The sequence below is a fragment of the Ictidomys tridecemlineatus genome, chromosome 6 (assembly GCF_052094955.1).
Source record: "Ictidomys tridecemlineatus isolate mIctTri1 chromosome 6, mIctTri1.hap1, whole genome shotgun sequence".
Classification (NCBI taxonomy): domain Eukaryota; kingdom Metazoa; phylum Chordata; class Mammalia; order Rodentia; family Sciuridae; genus Ictidomys; species Ictidomys tridecemlineatus.
Window position 1 is genome coordinate 80,627,615 of NC_135482.1, and position 15,448 is coordinate 80,643,062.

A 15,448-nucleotide genomic window follows, 5' to 3' on the forward strand; every position below is an offset into this window, starting at 1 on the left:
AAGTTTGGGAAAACCCATGGCAGTTTCATGCTGAATAATAGTAAGGGGTATAATTTTCTAGAGTTGGGGGAATGTTGATGTGAGTAAGCAGGATTATCAGCCAATTGTCTCTGGTTATTATGCCAAGCAAAAAGGCCTCTAGTATGTTTTGGAGTTGTTTCAGAAATATATGGTATCTTAGTATCACATAAAACACAAGAGGGAAGGATTACAAAAGCAGAGAAATTTCCTAAAGACAACTGAGCAGTAGATGAGTTGGATATAGACTCTTCACTTCATTAAGGCCTCAGCTCCATTCTGTACAATGTGACTCTGAATTAGCTTTACAATTTCTCTGCCTCTGTGTGGAAATGGAAAGCAGACCTCTTGTAGAACCGTCTTAAGTGCCAGGTTAAAAAGATGCCAGACTTTTCAAGGAAAGTGGATTTCCCTTGTGTGTTCTGGCTTACAAAATCTGTCTCTTTCATTTTAGGAATAAAATTGTCGCACCTTCTAAATAGTAGAATAAGCCAAACTCAACAATCAAAATCTTGTTTTTCTATGAATGATCCTTACCAGTCCCTTGAGAAAGAAAGTTGTGTAGAGAATATCAATGTATAAATAAAGAACAAAAAGACTGTCTCATCTTATTGCAGTCCACCGGCTGCCTCTATTGTGAAAATAGATGTATATTTTTTTTATTTAGGACACTAAAGGCTGGTAGAGTAACAGAATCTTAAAAGCCTCCTGTTCAGAATGGAAAGCAGATATGAAACAACAAAGGGAATGCTTCTACCCATGTATAACTCAAAACTAACCAGATACAAAACATTAGAGGTGAAGGACACTTGAGCCTCTTAAACAATTGACTTCCTTGAGGAACTTGGCTGTAACATAACTCAGTTATATTGATGAGTTTATGAAACTGACAACTTCCTCCTTAAAAATCAGACAAAGTATTAATATCTTATGCTTCACATTGTAATTTCCCAAATAATTTTCATTCAAATGCATGTGCATGTGTGTGTGTGTGTATGTGTACATATATCTTTGTGTAGCTGTGTGGTGTGTGTTTGTGTATGTATGCAGGAAGTTTATCAGAATTGATCCACAGTAGTTTCTAAATATTCCTGCATTTACATGGAAGGTGTCAAAATCAAAGTTAATAAAGAAACAAACCTGAGAATTATATAAAACCAAATATTTTTATATTAATGTTTTGGTAAGCATCTCAAATAATCACAACTTGAAATAAAGATTTTTCTGACAGAAAAATAATTTATCTTTTGACAGATAAAATCAACATGTTTTACATTTTTATTAAAAAATTGGAATAGGAAGAATCAAATGATGACCTTTTTTGTTATTGTTAATAACTGTCCCATAGCCCCACAGCTATTCAGTGGTACTACAAGAACACAGAAACAGAAATGTTTTCTAAAAGTATTGTGTTGAAAGGTTGTAATGGAATTTAATACAGTTCTGGAAGCTCAATTCCACTTCTTTTGTCTGATGCATGTATATGCATAAGATTAGGTTATTGAGAAAGGAAGAAATACATTAATCTTTTCATTGCTGAGACAAAGAATGAATTACAGCTAAAACAGAGGTTGGAGTGAGGCAAGGGAGGGGATGCAATGCGGAGAGCCAGGAGAGATAATTTAAGACATTCTGGTACAGTATTTGGTTGGCAGAGGCAGCCTTCTTTCCTCTGGGAAGAACCTTTTCTAGAAAGGTCAGTTACTCCAGATATCACTAAGAATTTCTCCCCTGAAGGCACAGGCATGTGGTATGGGGCCCTTTTAAGACTTATTTGTTGGAGCTATTTACCACATCACCAAAATTGTAAGTATCACAAAAACTGCATTAACTAAATATTTGTGTTCCCATTTTGTTTCACTGAATATAATTTCATTCAGTCAAAAAATACTGTTTAAGATAATTAAGATGCTTTTAAAGTAATGTGACTCTAAATTAGAACAAAGCTCAACAGAAAGAACTTCATGCATGTTTGGCAGGTACTTTACCACTGAGCTACAAACCTCAGCACCCAGAAAAACATCTTAAGTGGCAAGTTCCTTGAAGACCAAGAGAACCTGTCACAGAAAAGAAAGTTTTGTTTCCAATGAACTTTTTTAAAAATATTTTTAAGTTGTTGATGGACCTTTATTTTATTTATTTGTATGTGGTTCCGAGAATCAAACCCAGTGCCTCACGCATGCTAGGCAAGCACCCTACCACTGAGCCACAACCCCAGCCCCTGTTTAAGATAATTAAGATGCTTTTAAAGTAATATGGCTCTAAGTTAGAACATAGCTCAACAGAAAGAACTTCATGCTCGCTGGCAGGTACTTTACCACTAAGCTACAAACCTCAGTACCCAGAAAAACTTCTTAAGTGGCAAGTTCCTTGAAGACCAAAAGAACCAGTCACAAAAAGAAATTTTCTTGCCAATGAACTTTTTCTAGCAATGATAGCTTAACATCTCCCCCATACTTGACTATTTTTCTAATAGAGTAGGTGAAGTTATTAAAAAATATGAGTTTTTAAACTATGTAATAAAATGTATCAATATTTGGAAGATCAATATAACTCAGTCTTTTCCAAAAGTCCAGTAATGATGATACAAAATCATGAATATGTTAAAAAAAATCCAAGATTTACCAGCTGATTTTGATATCACAGAGTATGACAGTTCATTGATTTGGTTCCAGATTCTACCTTGTGACTAAAATTCAAGAAACTATCATTTGATGAGTATAGTATAAAACTATATCCATAATCAACACAAGCTGAAAAGCTTAAAAGTGCTCCTCACTTTACAGATTTCATATAATTCAACTAAAAAATGCTCCTCATTTTACAAATTTCATATAATTCAACTCAAAAAAGCACAACAGATTAAACATAAATGCCAATATGAGAATCTAGGTGTCCTCTATCAAGCCAGGATTTTAAAAAATTTGTCACCCAGTAAAAATGCCAAACTTTGCACTGCTGGTTTTTGGTTTGAAAAAAAGTTTTTTATTCTAAGACATGTTATATTAATATGTAATGGACTTATTTCTATTTAAATATATTAATAAATGAATGTATTAACTTTCTCAATTTTAGTTTTCAATATGTTAAATAGTCATCAATATAGCCCAGATAAATAAAAAATATTTGAGGGTCCTCAAAAATTTTAAGAGTGTAAAACAGGTCCTGAAATAAAAAGAGATAGAGAACTTTTGCTGTAGAGAAATGAGGAGACAGTTTCAACTTTTCATGGAACTTGCAATTGGGAATTATTAGCTTATAGATTATTGGTCAAAAACAGTAAACAACTTCAAAAGTTGAAAGGTACAATAAGAATGTAATTGCAATGCATCAAATGCTGTTCACTATCTCATTTAATTCAAGATCTTATTACTAATGCTTTAAAATACCAAATACACATGACATAAGACACCCACCTTTAAGGAAAAGTAATATGGTGTTCCAGGAAAGTTCATGAACCCTTCCTTACCTCTCTACTCTTATGAAAAGGGTTTACAGCCAGGCAAGGTGGCACCTGCCTGAAAACCCAGTGGCTCAACAGGCTGATGCTGGAGTATTGCAAGTTCAAAGCCAGCCTCAGCAAAAGTGAGGTACTAAGCAACTCAGAGAGACCCCTGTGTCTAAATGAAATACAAAATAGGATGGGGATGTGGCTTAGTAATGGAGTGCCCCTGAGTTCAATCCCCAGTACCCCCCCCAAAAAGAAAGGGTTTAGAGATCACTTCCCCTTTTTTGACATTTCATGAATTTTGCAAGTAAGTTTTGGCTTTCAACCATGATTTGTAAATTAGAAAAACTTGAGCTACTGAGTTTCAGACTATAAGTCTCTTACCATAAGTAATGCTGTTTATTTGGACTTTCTCATTTCCTCCCTTTCTTTGTCCATTCCAAAACTATTTATTGAGCAACTATTCTCAACTGAGCAACATGTTAAAAGTTATAGAGGCACAAACCACAAGATTGCAAGACTGTACAATGGGTAGTAGAGAGTATTTATGGAAATGATCTTTACTTTACACTTAAACTTTTTCCTGATCAGGATTTGAATATAAATTCATTTGACTATTACATTACAATTTTCCAAAATGATTGTTCCACACTTGAAACCTTCAGTTTGAAGTGAGGGAAAACCTCAGAGGGAGTAATTCATAAAGGAACACCGGGTTCCTTCCATGTCATTGACAAGCCTGCATGACTCCTTTCTTCTCTTCTGTGTTTGGTCACCTACACTGGTTCTTTACCCATGTTGGAGATAGTGAGGTATCTACCATGATTATGAACAAGAAATATATGGATCGTATATTTACATCCAAAATTACTACTTATTTGAAAAATCAATACATAGCATTAGTGACCTTAGTTAAAACTACACAGAATTATTTGTTAGCAACACTCATATCTGAGAAATGATGCCCAAAAGCCAAAATGCTGCAAAAGTCATAAGGCACTTCAATCACACTCTCCTTTGTATGGCACCAGTAACAAATACTATTGGAATGCATTTTCAAAGAATTCCAGGTCTAATTTCCAGATAGCTGGAAAGTCTAGAAACATTTAAGAATATTCTCTTATGACACAGTAATTACCAAGTAATTATGGACTAATTCCATGGGGTCTTTTGTTTTTGTACTTGGAACATGCAAACTACTAAATATTTTGGTCAGCAAAAAACTTATGTGAGATAAGTTATTCCATTTGCATTCCATTTTCCCCCCAAATACAGCTCGTGACAAGGAGAGGCAACTATTTCTATTACAGTGGAATCTTGTGCATAATCTGCTTACATCTACATCATCTATTTCTCCCTAACTATTTCATCCTACCAAAGCCACCAAGAAACTTCAGCCCTCCAGATAAAGCCGGCTTCACAACTCCTGCCTCCACTGTCACCTCTGAGGAATGCCATTATTCACTACAACCAAGAAGCAGCACTTGTATCCCAGAAAACACACAGAAAAGTGCAATAGTCAACTGGATTTGAGCTACATGCCACTCTGACTCTCAAGAAATTCCTATGAGTCAATCACAAATCATCAATATATGGAGAGAAGTCAACAGGATTCTTCTTGAATTATTGGCAGATATCATTAGTTCTGTCTCTTACCAGTCTTTCTGAAGGTGACTTACTTGGTCAATGGCATTTTGAAGTAAATTGTAGTTTCATGAATATGATATTCTTTTTATTTAGAAGACAGGACACATGGGAGAAAAATCTAAGGACTGGGACTTAGAGTAGGGTGACATTCTAGCTGCATTAACTTGGGAAATGTGGTATTTAGCACTTCTAAATGTCAGTTTTTTCATGTGTAAAATTAAAAGAAAGCATCTACCTATGAGATTTGTTGTGAGGAATAAATGAGTGAACTGGTAATAATCACTTTTGATGAGGTGATTCTCTTCAGGTGAGTTCCCTGTCACTTCTGTCAAAATACTCCAAACACACATTATATTGCCTGACACCTCTTTTTTGCCACAATTGACAGATCACTCTGCCATTGTAAGATTCCAATAAGATCTTATTAATGACTTCAATATTATTTCATGCCACAGGTTTTGCCTTGTTTTAGATATTGAGAGCAAGAGCCAGAAATATAATATGCTAGACAGGGCAGAGACTTCAGTTGCAGCAATTCCATATGTTTCTTATGCATGCCCAACTTCATAGTACAAAGAATCTGGTGAGTCAGACAGCACTTGATCAACAATTAAACAGGGATCACCAAGTGTCTCACTCTGAGTGGATGCAAAAACTAGGTTCCCTAAAAGCATTAGCCAATAGCTTTAAAGATCAGAAACATCACATAACACCTAGACATTAGCAACTCAGCAGTGACTCTCTCTTGGGAGCTCCACTTTGTTTGTTTCAAAACATAAATTCAGTTACTTTGCTCTAACCCTCCATTGTTCATACATCTCATTCTTCAGATCTATAAGTCCAAAAACCTACACCTCAACATTTCTCAAAATTATCCCACTCCTGTTCAATTTAATTCCACAAATAATGATTGAAGACCTGCCAGGGACAAGATACTCAGCTTGAGCCAAATGAGGAAACATACTACTTGCCCTTTTGAAACATACAAAATGGGAGAGATGTTCAATTTGTACACAACCACAGTGATATGTTACAGGGCAAGGAAGTAAAAAACAAGACATTATAAAGTTTATCTTCACACAACTCTTCAACTATGAGTGTCTCTGAAGAGTTTCCATCTGTCACAAACACACATGTAGCACTTTCTGTCTCTCCATAAAATACTTCATTCAAGGTTGGGCTCTGCAGGTTGGCAAATTTAGAATTCCCCCTTCTCCCACACTGTCAGCACTCATGGTATGTGACAAGCCTGAGTTCAAATAAAATACATGTTAACACAATGCTGCAGAATCTTTATTGATTCCTGGAGTCAAAGCAGTTGTCTTCCATAGAATTTGGAGGAAAAAAATGGTAAGTCTATATTGCTCCATAAACAGTACAGCACAAAGTCAGTTGCAATTCTGCACAATTTTCTATAATCATGTATACTTAAGTGAAATTTACATTATCATTATAAGCTGCACTATGGAAATGATTCTTTTAGCCTACAGCTATTAGAACTACCCCAGTGCCAGGACTAAGCTGTCAGCACCAGGGGAAGCAATTTCATCAGGTTTCTTTTTACATGGACACACGGCTCCTATTAGTGCTTATGCCTCCTATTTTATTTTTTTCCCCCGACTCATGCAGTTTGCCTCTTTGAGTGGAAATGAAAACAATTTCAAGAATGAGAAGTTATAGCTTGTTGCTAAAAATATCCCCAATCATCAGCAGGGGAGGCAATTCCTCAACCACTTGCAACAAAGATGACCTCTTTGCCAGTCTTGGCCTACAGCAGGAGGTATCTGCTCAGCAGCTCCTTTTACATGGGCTCAAAAATAAACAACCAATTCCTCTGGCTGGCCCCCCTCTTTGAATGGAGGCAGAGAACATTCTGTACAAGGAAACTTTCTTCCCATCAAGCTAGGAGCCAGTCCTAACCAAGTCAATGAAAGCATATGATGTATGTTGAACATCAATAGCATTTAATTACAGATGCCCAAGTGGCCTAATTCTAGTGTCTTTCAGCTCAAAGAACTCAAGACCTCAAGGTTATTCATATTACCAAGGTGAGACGATGTATCATATTACATTTTACAAAATAAAATCAGACTTTTTTCACATTAGCCTTTACCTTGAATATACATCTATCTCAAGATCACAGGAATACATTTCCAAGTAAGTAAAACCTTGAGTAATAAATGCCAAGTCCAGGAATAGTCAAACAAAAAATTTCCTCCTATCTTTAAAGCTAATGGTGAAATTTACACGACTAAGCCAGCACTCTGAAAAATTGAAACCACATGTTGCCCTTACCCCAGGTATCATTAGTGAATCAGAAGAAACATGCCAAATTTACTCTCATAAATAAGAAAATGAGGCAAATCACCATAAGGTACTGATAGGAAAATTAGAATTATGACCTATGGATCTTTCTTCTTAATTCCTTCAAACTGATAGTTAAATTGCCTTCCAACAGAATTCACAAAATATCAAGACATATATTTAGACGTGCAAAATTATACTATTTTTCCTTCAGAAAAATGTTGAGAGCAGGAGCCAGGGAGAGGGGGAAGGGGCTTTGAAACAATTCTGTCTTCCTTATCCCTCATGTAGATATTCCACCTCCAAGGAGGGAGAGAACAGTTTATACATGAACTGTGCATAGTGACTTTTTTTTCAAAAAGTACAGTGTTGAAAGGTGGAGATAACCTTACAGTGAAGAAATCTGATAGACACTTCTCAGCCAGGTGATCAAAGTTAACATCAGGAGTGACAAATCATGTTAATATCTATCCTTGATATGATAAGGAAACTTTTCCTCTCAAAACACATAATCTCAGCTTAATCATGATAAAAATATCAATCAAGGTACAGTCTACAAAATATCTTACCAGTAGTTCTCAAAACTGTAGGTCATCAGAAACAGAAGTCTAACTGTGTCATAAGGTTTGTCTGCTGAATGTAATGTAGAGTTCTGGATGGAATCCTGGAACAAATACATTAGATAAAAACTAAGTAAATCTGAAAAAATTATGGAATTTGGCTAGTAATAATGTATCAATACTGGTTCATTTATAGTAATACACTAAACCAATGTAAGATGCCAATAATAGGACAAATGTGTGGTGAGGTTTGTTAACTCTGTACTATCATCACAATTTTTCTGCAAATCTCGAACTTTCCTAGAATTTCCTAGATAATTTATGTAAAACAAAATAAAACTGTAAATAGACGAACTCTAGATAGGGAAGAGGGATGGGAGGGGAAGAGAGAAGTTATGGGATTAGAAATGATAGTGGAATGTGATGGCCATCATTATCCAAAGTACATGTATAAAGACACAAATTGGTGTGAATATACTTTGTATACAACCAGAGATATGAAAAAATTGTGCTCTATATGTGTAATAAGAATTGTAATGCATTCTGCTATCATATATAAATTAAAAAATTAATAAAAAATAAAATAAAATTGTAAAAATCTACCAGACAGTTGAAGAAGTAGGGAAATAACTAAACAGAAAAAAAAATCAATTATCAGTGATCCAGAATGGACACAGATGTTATAAGTAACAAGCAAGAACATAAAAATGGTTATAATTGAATTTAACATGTTGATAAAATTAAGTAGAATGGAAGATAAAAAGATCCTTAAACTTCCACAGTCAAAACCAACCATGTCTGAGATGAAATATATAGTGGATAGGGTTAATGAAGATGAGGATTGCCAAAGAAAATATATAAAAACATAATATATATTGAATATATAACAACAAAAACTTCCCTTTTCAAAAGCAGAGGGAGAAGATAACTTTTAAAAGTGAGTAAGTATAAGTGAGCTGCAAGATAATTTCAAGTAGCCTAAAATACATGCAATTGGAATCCCCCTAAAAGGGGGATAGAAGAAACATTTGAGAAAAATAATGGCTGAAATTTAGAGGATAACACAAGGCAAAACACTGAAAAACCTGCTGTCCTTTGATAGATATGTTGAAAAATACAACAAGATGAAATAAAAATTATAAGGTGTTTATCTGAGCCAACAGCAATTCATGACTTAGGAACCATACAACTGAAAAAAGGCTTCAGGCTCCATTGAAGCACAGAGACAGACTTTCATAGGGAGAATGTGGATATAAAGCAAAGATGGCATTTAACTGGTGACAGCTGTACATAGCTTTATTTGGTCTGTCCTTCTGGAAAGTCCCTAATTATACAAGTTAGTTGGCAGCTTCTGATTGATGGAGCTTAAATGTTGCTTTTCTTTAATACACAAGTTTTGTTTATGTTCGCAAATTCAAAAGAGGTGAAGTTTACTTTCAAGGCCTAACTAGTTTGATCTGCTTGGGGATTTTCCATGCCTGATCTCCATTTTAAGTAACTTTCACTAGATTTTCCAACCCCCTGAACTTCAGAAAGGGTTTATAACCTAGTTGCCCAGTGAAGTGTCAGGAAATCTGCTTGGTGTGGGCAGGTTATAGGAATGCTTTTGCTTTCCTTAAAAAAGACAGACAAGGCTAGTCTTGCTCATAGCCCCATCTATGAGCTTTGAGTACAGATATGATTGATACCTGTGACAATGAAAAAAAGATCAGTGAAGGGGGAGATTCAATCTTAGAGGCCTAGCCTTGTTGTCACTGAAACAGCCTACCATTAGGTGCCTTTCAAAGGTAAAAAATACACAGTTTCAGTTCCTGTCAGTTATGTTTTCTATCACTCACAGCTAAAAGCACTCCTGGCAAATACAACATAGAAACCCTGCTCTAAGTTGTGAAATCTATAGGCATAGATTTATTCATATAATTTTAATGTCTGTAGGTCCTGGGGTTTTATTTTTGGAAATTTGCAATTCATATCATCTCACCTTTTTCTTTTTGATCAAACTGACTACAGATTTATATATGTTTATTTAATTTATTCAAATAATTAGCTTTTGGTCCTATTGATTTCTATTTTGTTTTTAATTTTATTAAAAATTATAACTTTATTTCTTCATTCCTAATGTGTACTTTAGGTTTAATTTTTTGTTCATCTTTTTTTTTAACGTTCCATTTATAGTAATGGAGACTTGAACCACTTTATGATCTGAGACTTTACTTCTCTCTACTACAAGCAGTATTTCCTGTTACAGACTGATTGATTGTGTTCATCAAAAATTCATATGTTGAAATTCTAACCCCTAATGTAAAGGTATTAAGAAATGTGGGAATGGTATTGGGGGATTCCTCATGCATGGGATTGGTGAATTTATAAGAATCATCATGAGAGCACTCTGTTCCCCTTTTCCTCTCCCTCCTCATCTCACTCCTGCCATATGCAGATATAACAAGATGACACTCTGTAAACCAGTTAGAGGAGCTGTATCAGACACCAAATTGGCTGATACCTTAACCTTGGATTTCCCAGCACTCTGTGATTTATCAGAAATAGATGTTGTCATTTAAGTTTCCAGTCTATGATATCCTTGTTAGAGCAGCCCAAACGGACTGAAAAATTTACCTGTAAGCACTGCTTTGGCTATATCCTATAAAATTTGACTTAGGATTGTCCATGTATTTTTCTAATACAGATTTCTAGTTTACCTCCATTGTTAACAGTATGATTTCAATCATCCTAAATTTATTAAGGTGAATTTTATACCATAAAATAGAGTCTATATGTATTTATAAACAATTTTTATTCTGTAGCTTCTGTGTCCAGTATTATTGATACTGCTCCTTAAGTCTTCTATACACATAGTTTTCTGTCTGCTTGGTATAGGAATTATTGAGAGAAGAATATTACAATCTTCAACTATCAATGTGAATTTGCTTCATGTATTTTGCAATTATTAGTAGCATGAATCTTTATGATTAGTATGTATTTATGGTAAATTTATTGATTTATCCCTGTGAGGTATTTCTGTTCATTTGTGATAATACTCCTTATTTGAAGTCTACATTGACATCCATTAATACAACCATCCCAAGCTCTCATTGGATTCCTTTGTGCATGGACTATATTTGCTTATTCCTTGAAGTGTGTCTTCCTACTTACAGTATGTTTATTACAGAAAGCACATAGCATTCATATACATACACACACACACACACACATACACACACACACACATATATATGAGTTAAAGAGATATATGTCTACATATCCATAGATATATTTATGATAGATAAGTTAAAAAGATATCTATATCCATAGATATATATGATAGATTTATCATGATGTAAGTTAAAGATATATATATATATATGTGTATATTTATGTATATAGGTTAACCAATATATTTACTCATATATAAATATTTAACCATATACATTGTTTGTTTATATATATGTGTGTGTTTGTGTGTGTGTATATTTAATTCACCTTATTTAACTTACCTAATTTGAAAAATATCATGCCCCTTTTACACAGAGTATAGAAATTTTTACAACACTATTCTTAAATTTTCCCTCCTGGACTTCCTGTTGTTGTTGCCATTCATTTTACTTTTATATATGCCATCTCAATATATTGTTACTACTTTTACTTTAAACCATAAAATATGCTTTAAAGTGAAAAAAAATATTTACCTATATATTTACCATTTTTGAACTATCCATGCTATCTTTAGGTCTAAGTATCTCTATATTACCATTTTACTTCCTAAAAACCTTCCATTAAGATTACCCATAGCTGGGGCTGGAGTTGTGGCTCAGTGGTAGAGTGCTCACCTAGTATGCATGAGGCACTGGGTTCACTCCTCAGCACCACATAAATATAAAGATACTGTGTCCACCTAAAAAAAGAAAAAGAAAAAAAAATATTACCCATGGCAATGCATTCTCTCAACATTTGCTTTCTGAAGGGTCTTTTACTAGTATTTTAGATGAAAATAACATTTAAACCAGTGGACTCTGAATAAAGCAATTGGCCTTCCATAATGTGGATGTCTGTCATCCAATCGGATAGTTGATGGTCTGAATACAACAAAGAGACTAATTTCCCTGAGCCACAGGGATTTCTCCAGCAGACAGACTTTGGACTTCATCTTCACAATCAGCTGTCCTGATTCTCCAGTCTACTGGTCCAAACTACAGATTTTGACCTTCCATTCCCATAACAGTGTGAACTAATTCCTTATAATAAACTTCTTTCTATATATGTAATCCTATAACACACTGGTGGTCTGTTTCATAAATAAATGCTTTCTCAACATCTATTAACAGTGCCTGGCACAATACTAAGTGCTCAATAAATATTTGTTAAATAAATTTTCAAACATTTTTGGCATGAACTTTATGGCATATACTCATAGGACAACAGTATAAAACTAGATAAATTGGTACCAAAATTCCAAAAATACAAAATAATTCAGGCAGTAGACATTAAAAAATACTGAGTAATAAAACAATAATATTATCTACACCAAAGTGATTCTGTGCAGGTAAATGCGAATATCCATATAGTGCCTAATAAACAATCACTCAATAAATATTAGTCAATTATAATAAAAGTATATACTAACCAGCTGAGCAAGACCAGAGTTGTCTTGATTTCTGATGCACAAAACAGAAGGATTGTAATTCCACCACCTTTCCAACAGTTCGTTGAGAGGATAAAATAAAATGTTTATGAAAGAACTATCAGGATGATATCAGTGTTGAGAATTAGGTTTGAGTCACATTTCCCTGGTGCTGAAGATTGAACACCCTACGAACACTGAGGCAAGTGTGAAAAATTTTGTTTAAAGGATAGAACAGAGAGAGTCAGACTCCTCCACAAAGAAGGGGGTCCAAGTTGGTGCCCGAGGAAGTAGGGGTAGTGTCCTGCCCCTTCTATAGATTTCAGACTTCTTTGTTTTATACTCCCTCCTCCCCTTATCTTGCCTATGTGGCCAAAAGGTGAGAAAGGAACCTTCCAGGATACAGGCAGGAAGGTAGTGGCCCAGAGGGCTTTCATTAACAACTCCTTGCAGGGGGGAATAAGTTCCTGGAAGCAGGTAACCTTGGCAACAGCTTGTAGAAGGAAGCATTTTATTTCTTTTTGAATGTCCCCCATCTTCCTGACCCAATCATTCATTACCTACACTGACCATCCTTTTGCCCCCCCCCCCACCCCCAGCCTCAATCCCTCCTCTGAGAAGGGAACCCTTACTGCTGTAAGGGAAAATGGACGATGACCGCTCTGGCTGCTTCAAGCTGAAGGGGGGCGATGTGGGGCAAGCAGTTTGGGTTTCCCTTTTAGGAATGTTTGGGTCAGTTGAGGGGTCCGTGGTAAAAGTCTGGTTTGGAAGCATGAGGTTGTAAAATCATCTGGTAGGCGGGTGCTTCTATGAGAAAAACAAAAAGACATGACTACTAGAATGAGATTAATACAAAATAAATGTTGTAGCATTTAGAATATGTCATGAATATCACAATGATGATAGAAACCAGTAATCTCTTACCAGGAGGTATAAGAGCTAAGAAGTTGTTCTCATGACAAGGCCAGTGAGGACATGGCCTCTATTTGGGAATGTAAACTTTTAAGGATATTAATTACATTGCTAGAGTTAAAGAATGTAAACACAACACTTAGTTTTAATAATGTCACAGATGGCCCCATAAAATGTAATTATCTGATGTCATCTAATTTTCATAAAATACTTTTTTATTGGCATAATCTCTGTGTTTAATAGAGATCTTTTTATTTCTGTTAATTAGGGCTAAAAAATCCTACTAGCAAACACAGACAAAGCCTACCTGTGTATCGGTTAAGAAGATTTATAGTCCTTAAATTGACTACTGACTAACAGTCTCTTTTGATAGTTAGCAGGCACTCCTATATAAGAATCCCTTTTTTGTAGCCTGCAGTCTTACTTACTCTTGGTGAGACTAACACAAGTATGTATCTTAAGTTATATTAAAAGAACTATTATCTTTCCTTTAAAATGTCCAGGTATGGCTCTTTTGATAATAACTTGTTTTGCTAGGTGTTTAAGACCAAGTTGGTCAAATTGACCTTATTCCTATATATTATTAAGAGTCAACTGAGTTTCCTTAGTGGGTCACTCTTGGGAACTCGAGAGCAAATTTTTAGTTCCTTTAGTGCTATCTTCCAGGATGGGTCAAGTTCTCACTGACCACATGGCTTCCCTTGGATGCATCAGGGATTGCTCCTTCTCCAATGACCCTCCTCTTTATAGCATATGCACTGGCTCGCTTTCTGTTCTTCAGGGTCTCATAGATCCCCATGATGGGAACGTCATGTGGCCCATTGTTGCAAAGCCCTTATACAACTCCCCTATTCCTTTGGTTCAAGCTGACTCACAGGGTAAGAGCCAAATATTGGCTCTTTTCTTTCTTGGTCCTTTTACTTCCTTAACTTTAATCTCCATGTGTTGGTCTTAAACATTCAGCAAGCCAGTTTTACCATCTTAAAGTAATATTACAGAGTCTCACTTTTAATGTCTATAACTTTATTTAATTGGGTTCAATATTAGTTCTGAAAATCAGCCTTATATCTCATCTATCCTATGATGTCAAATTAACTCAGGTTGTTTTATTAGAAGTTATACTTTTGTAAGTCACTAACAAATAATAGTTATAAAGTATACAAGGAAAATACCAAATGAATTAAGAAGAATAAAAACATATTTAGTTTTTATAATAGCTATGAACTAAGAAACATAATTTTTTATAATTCCAAATCTTTACTTTAAACTTTAGTTCAAAGAATATCATCATGGTAAAATGTTCTTTTAAAACCTATATTTTAAAGATTTATACAAGTGGAAAATATGACAAATAAGTCAGTAACAGTAACATGATTACATTGGTGTTCTTATATTAATCAAGTTTGGCTTTTAAAGAAAAATTTAGGCTCTGTAATGTAATATAATACTCTAAAATATTCTGATTATTTTCAATCAGAGTTGTACAAACCATAATTCCTTTAAGACTAGTTTCTCTAAATTAAAAAAAAGATACAAGAGATTATCTTAATATATGGGAGCAGATTAATGTTTTAAGAAATCTTTGTTACTTCAACCCACAGGTGATTAAACTTTACTTTATATCAGTACATTAACATTTGACTTAAGGAAAAACCTTATATTATTTTAACTGATTATGCTAATTATATATAACCAATTTAATTACACACACTTTTTGAAATTTACCCTCCACAATCCTTTTGCAATTTACCTAAATATTTTACAACCTTTTTCTTTACCACATAACAAACTTTATAATCCAGAATCATTTCTCTTTCATTCTACTTTCCATATTAAGATATATTTCCATAACTATCACCCTCTTATATCTCTTTCTTAGCTGTTAACCTCTTTTTAAAATTTATATTCTGAAACTGTCCTTATGAAATTTCTGAATTTAGA

At 34.5% G+C, this 15,448-nt stretch overlaps 1 long non-coding RNA gene across 2 annotated transcripts in view; it reads right to left on the minus strand.

Annotated features, from left to right (window-relative positions):
* The window catches only part of LOC120888331 (uncharacterized), a 78,326-nt gene extending 63,592 nt beyond the window's left edge, over positions 1 to 14,734 (minus strand). For both annotated transcript variants that reach the window (XR_013423003.1, XR_013423002.1), the window contains exons 1-3: positions 12,599 to 14,734; positions 11,805 to 11,869; positions 7,987 to 8,081 (exon numbers count right to left, since the gene is read on the minus strand). This is a non-coding gene — a long non-coding RNA (uncharacterized LOC120888331). The remainder of the gene's footprint in view (positions 1 to 7,986; positions 8,082 to 11,804; positions 11,870 to 12,598) is intronic.
* Positions 14,735 to 15,448: the final 714 nt, after the last annotated feature.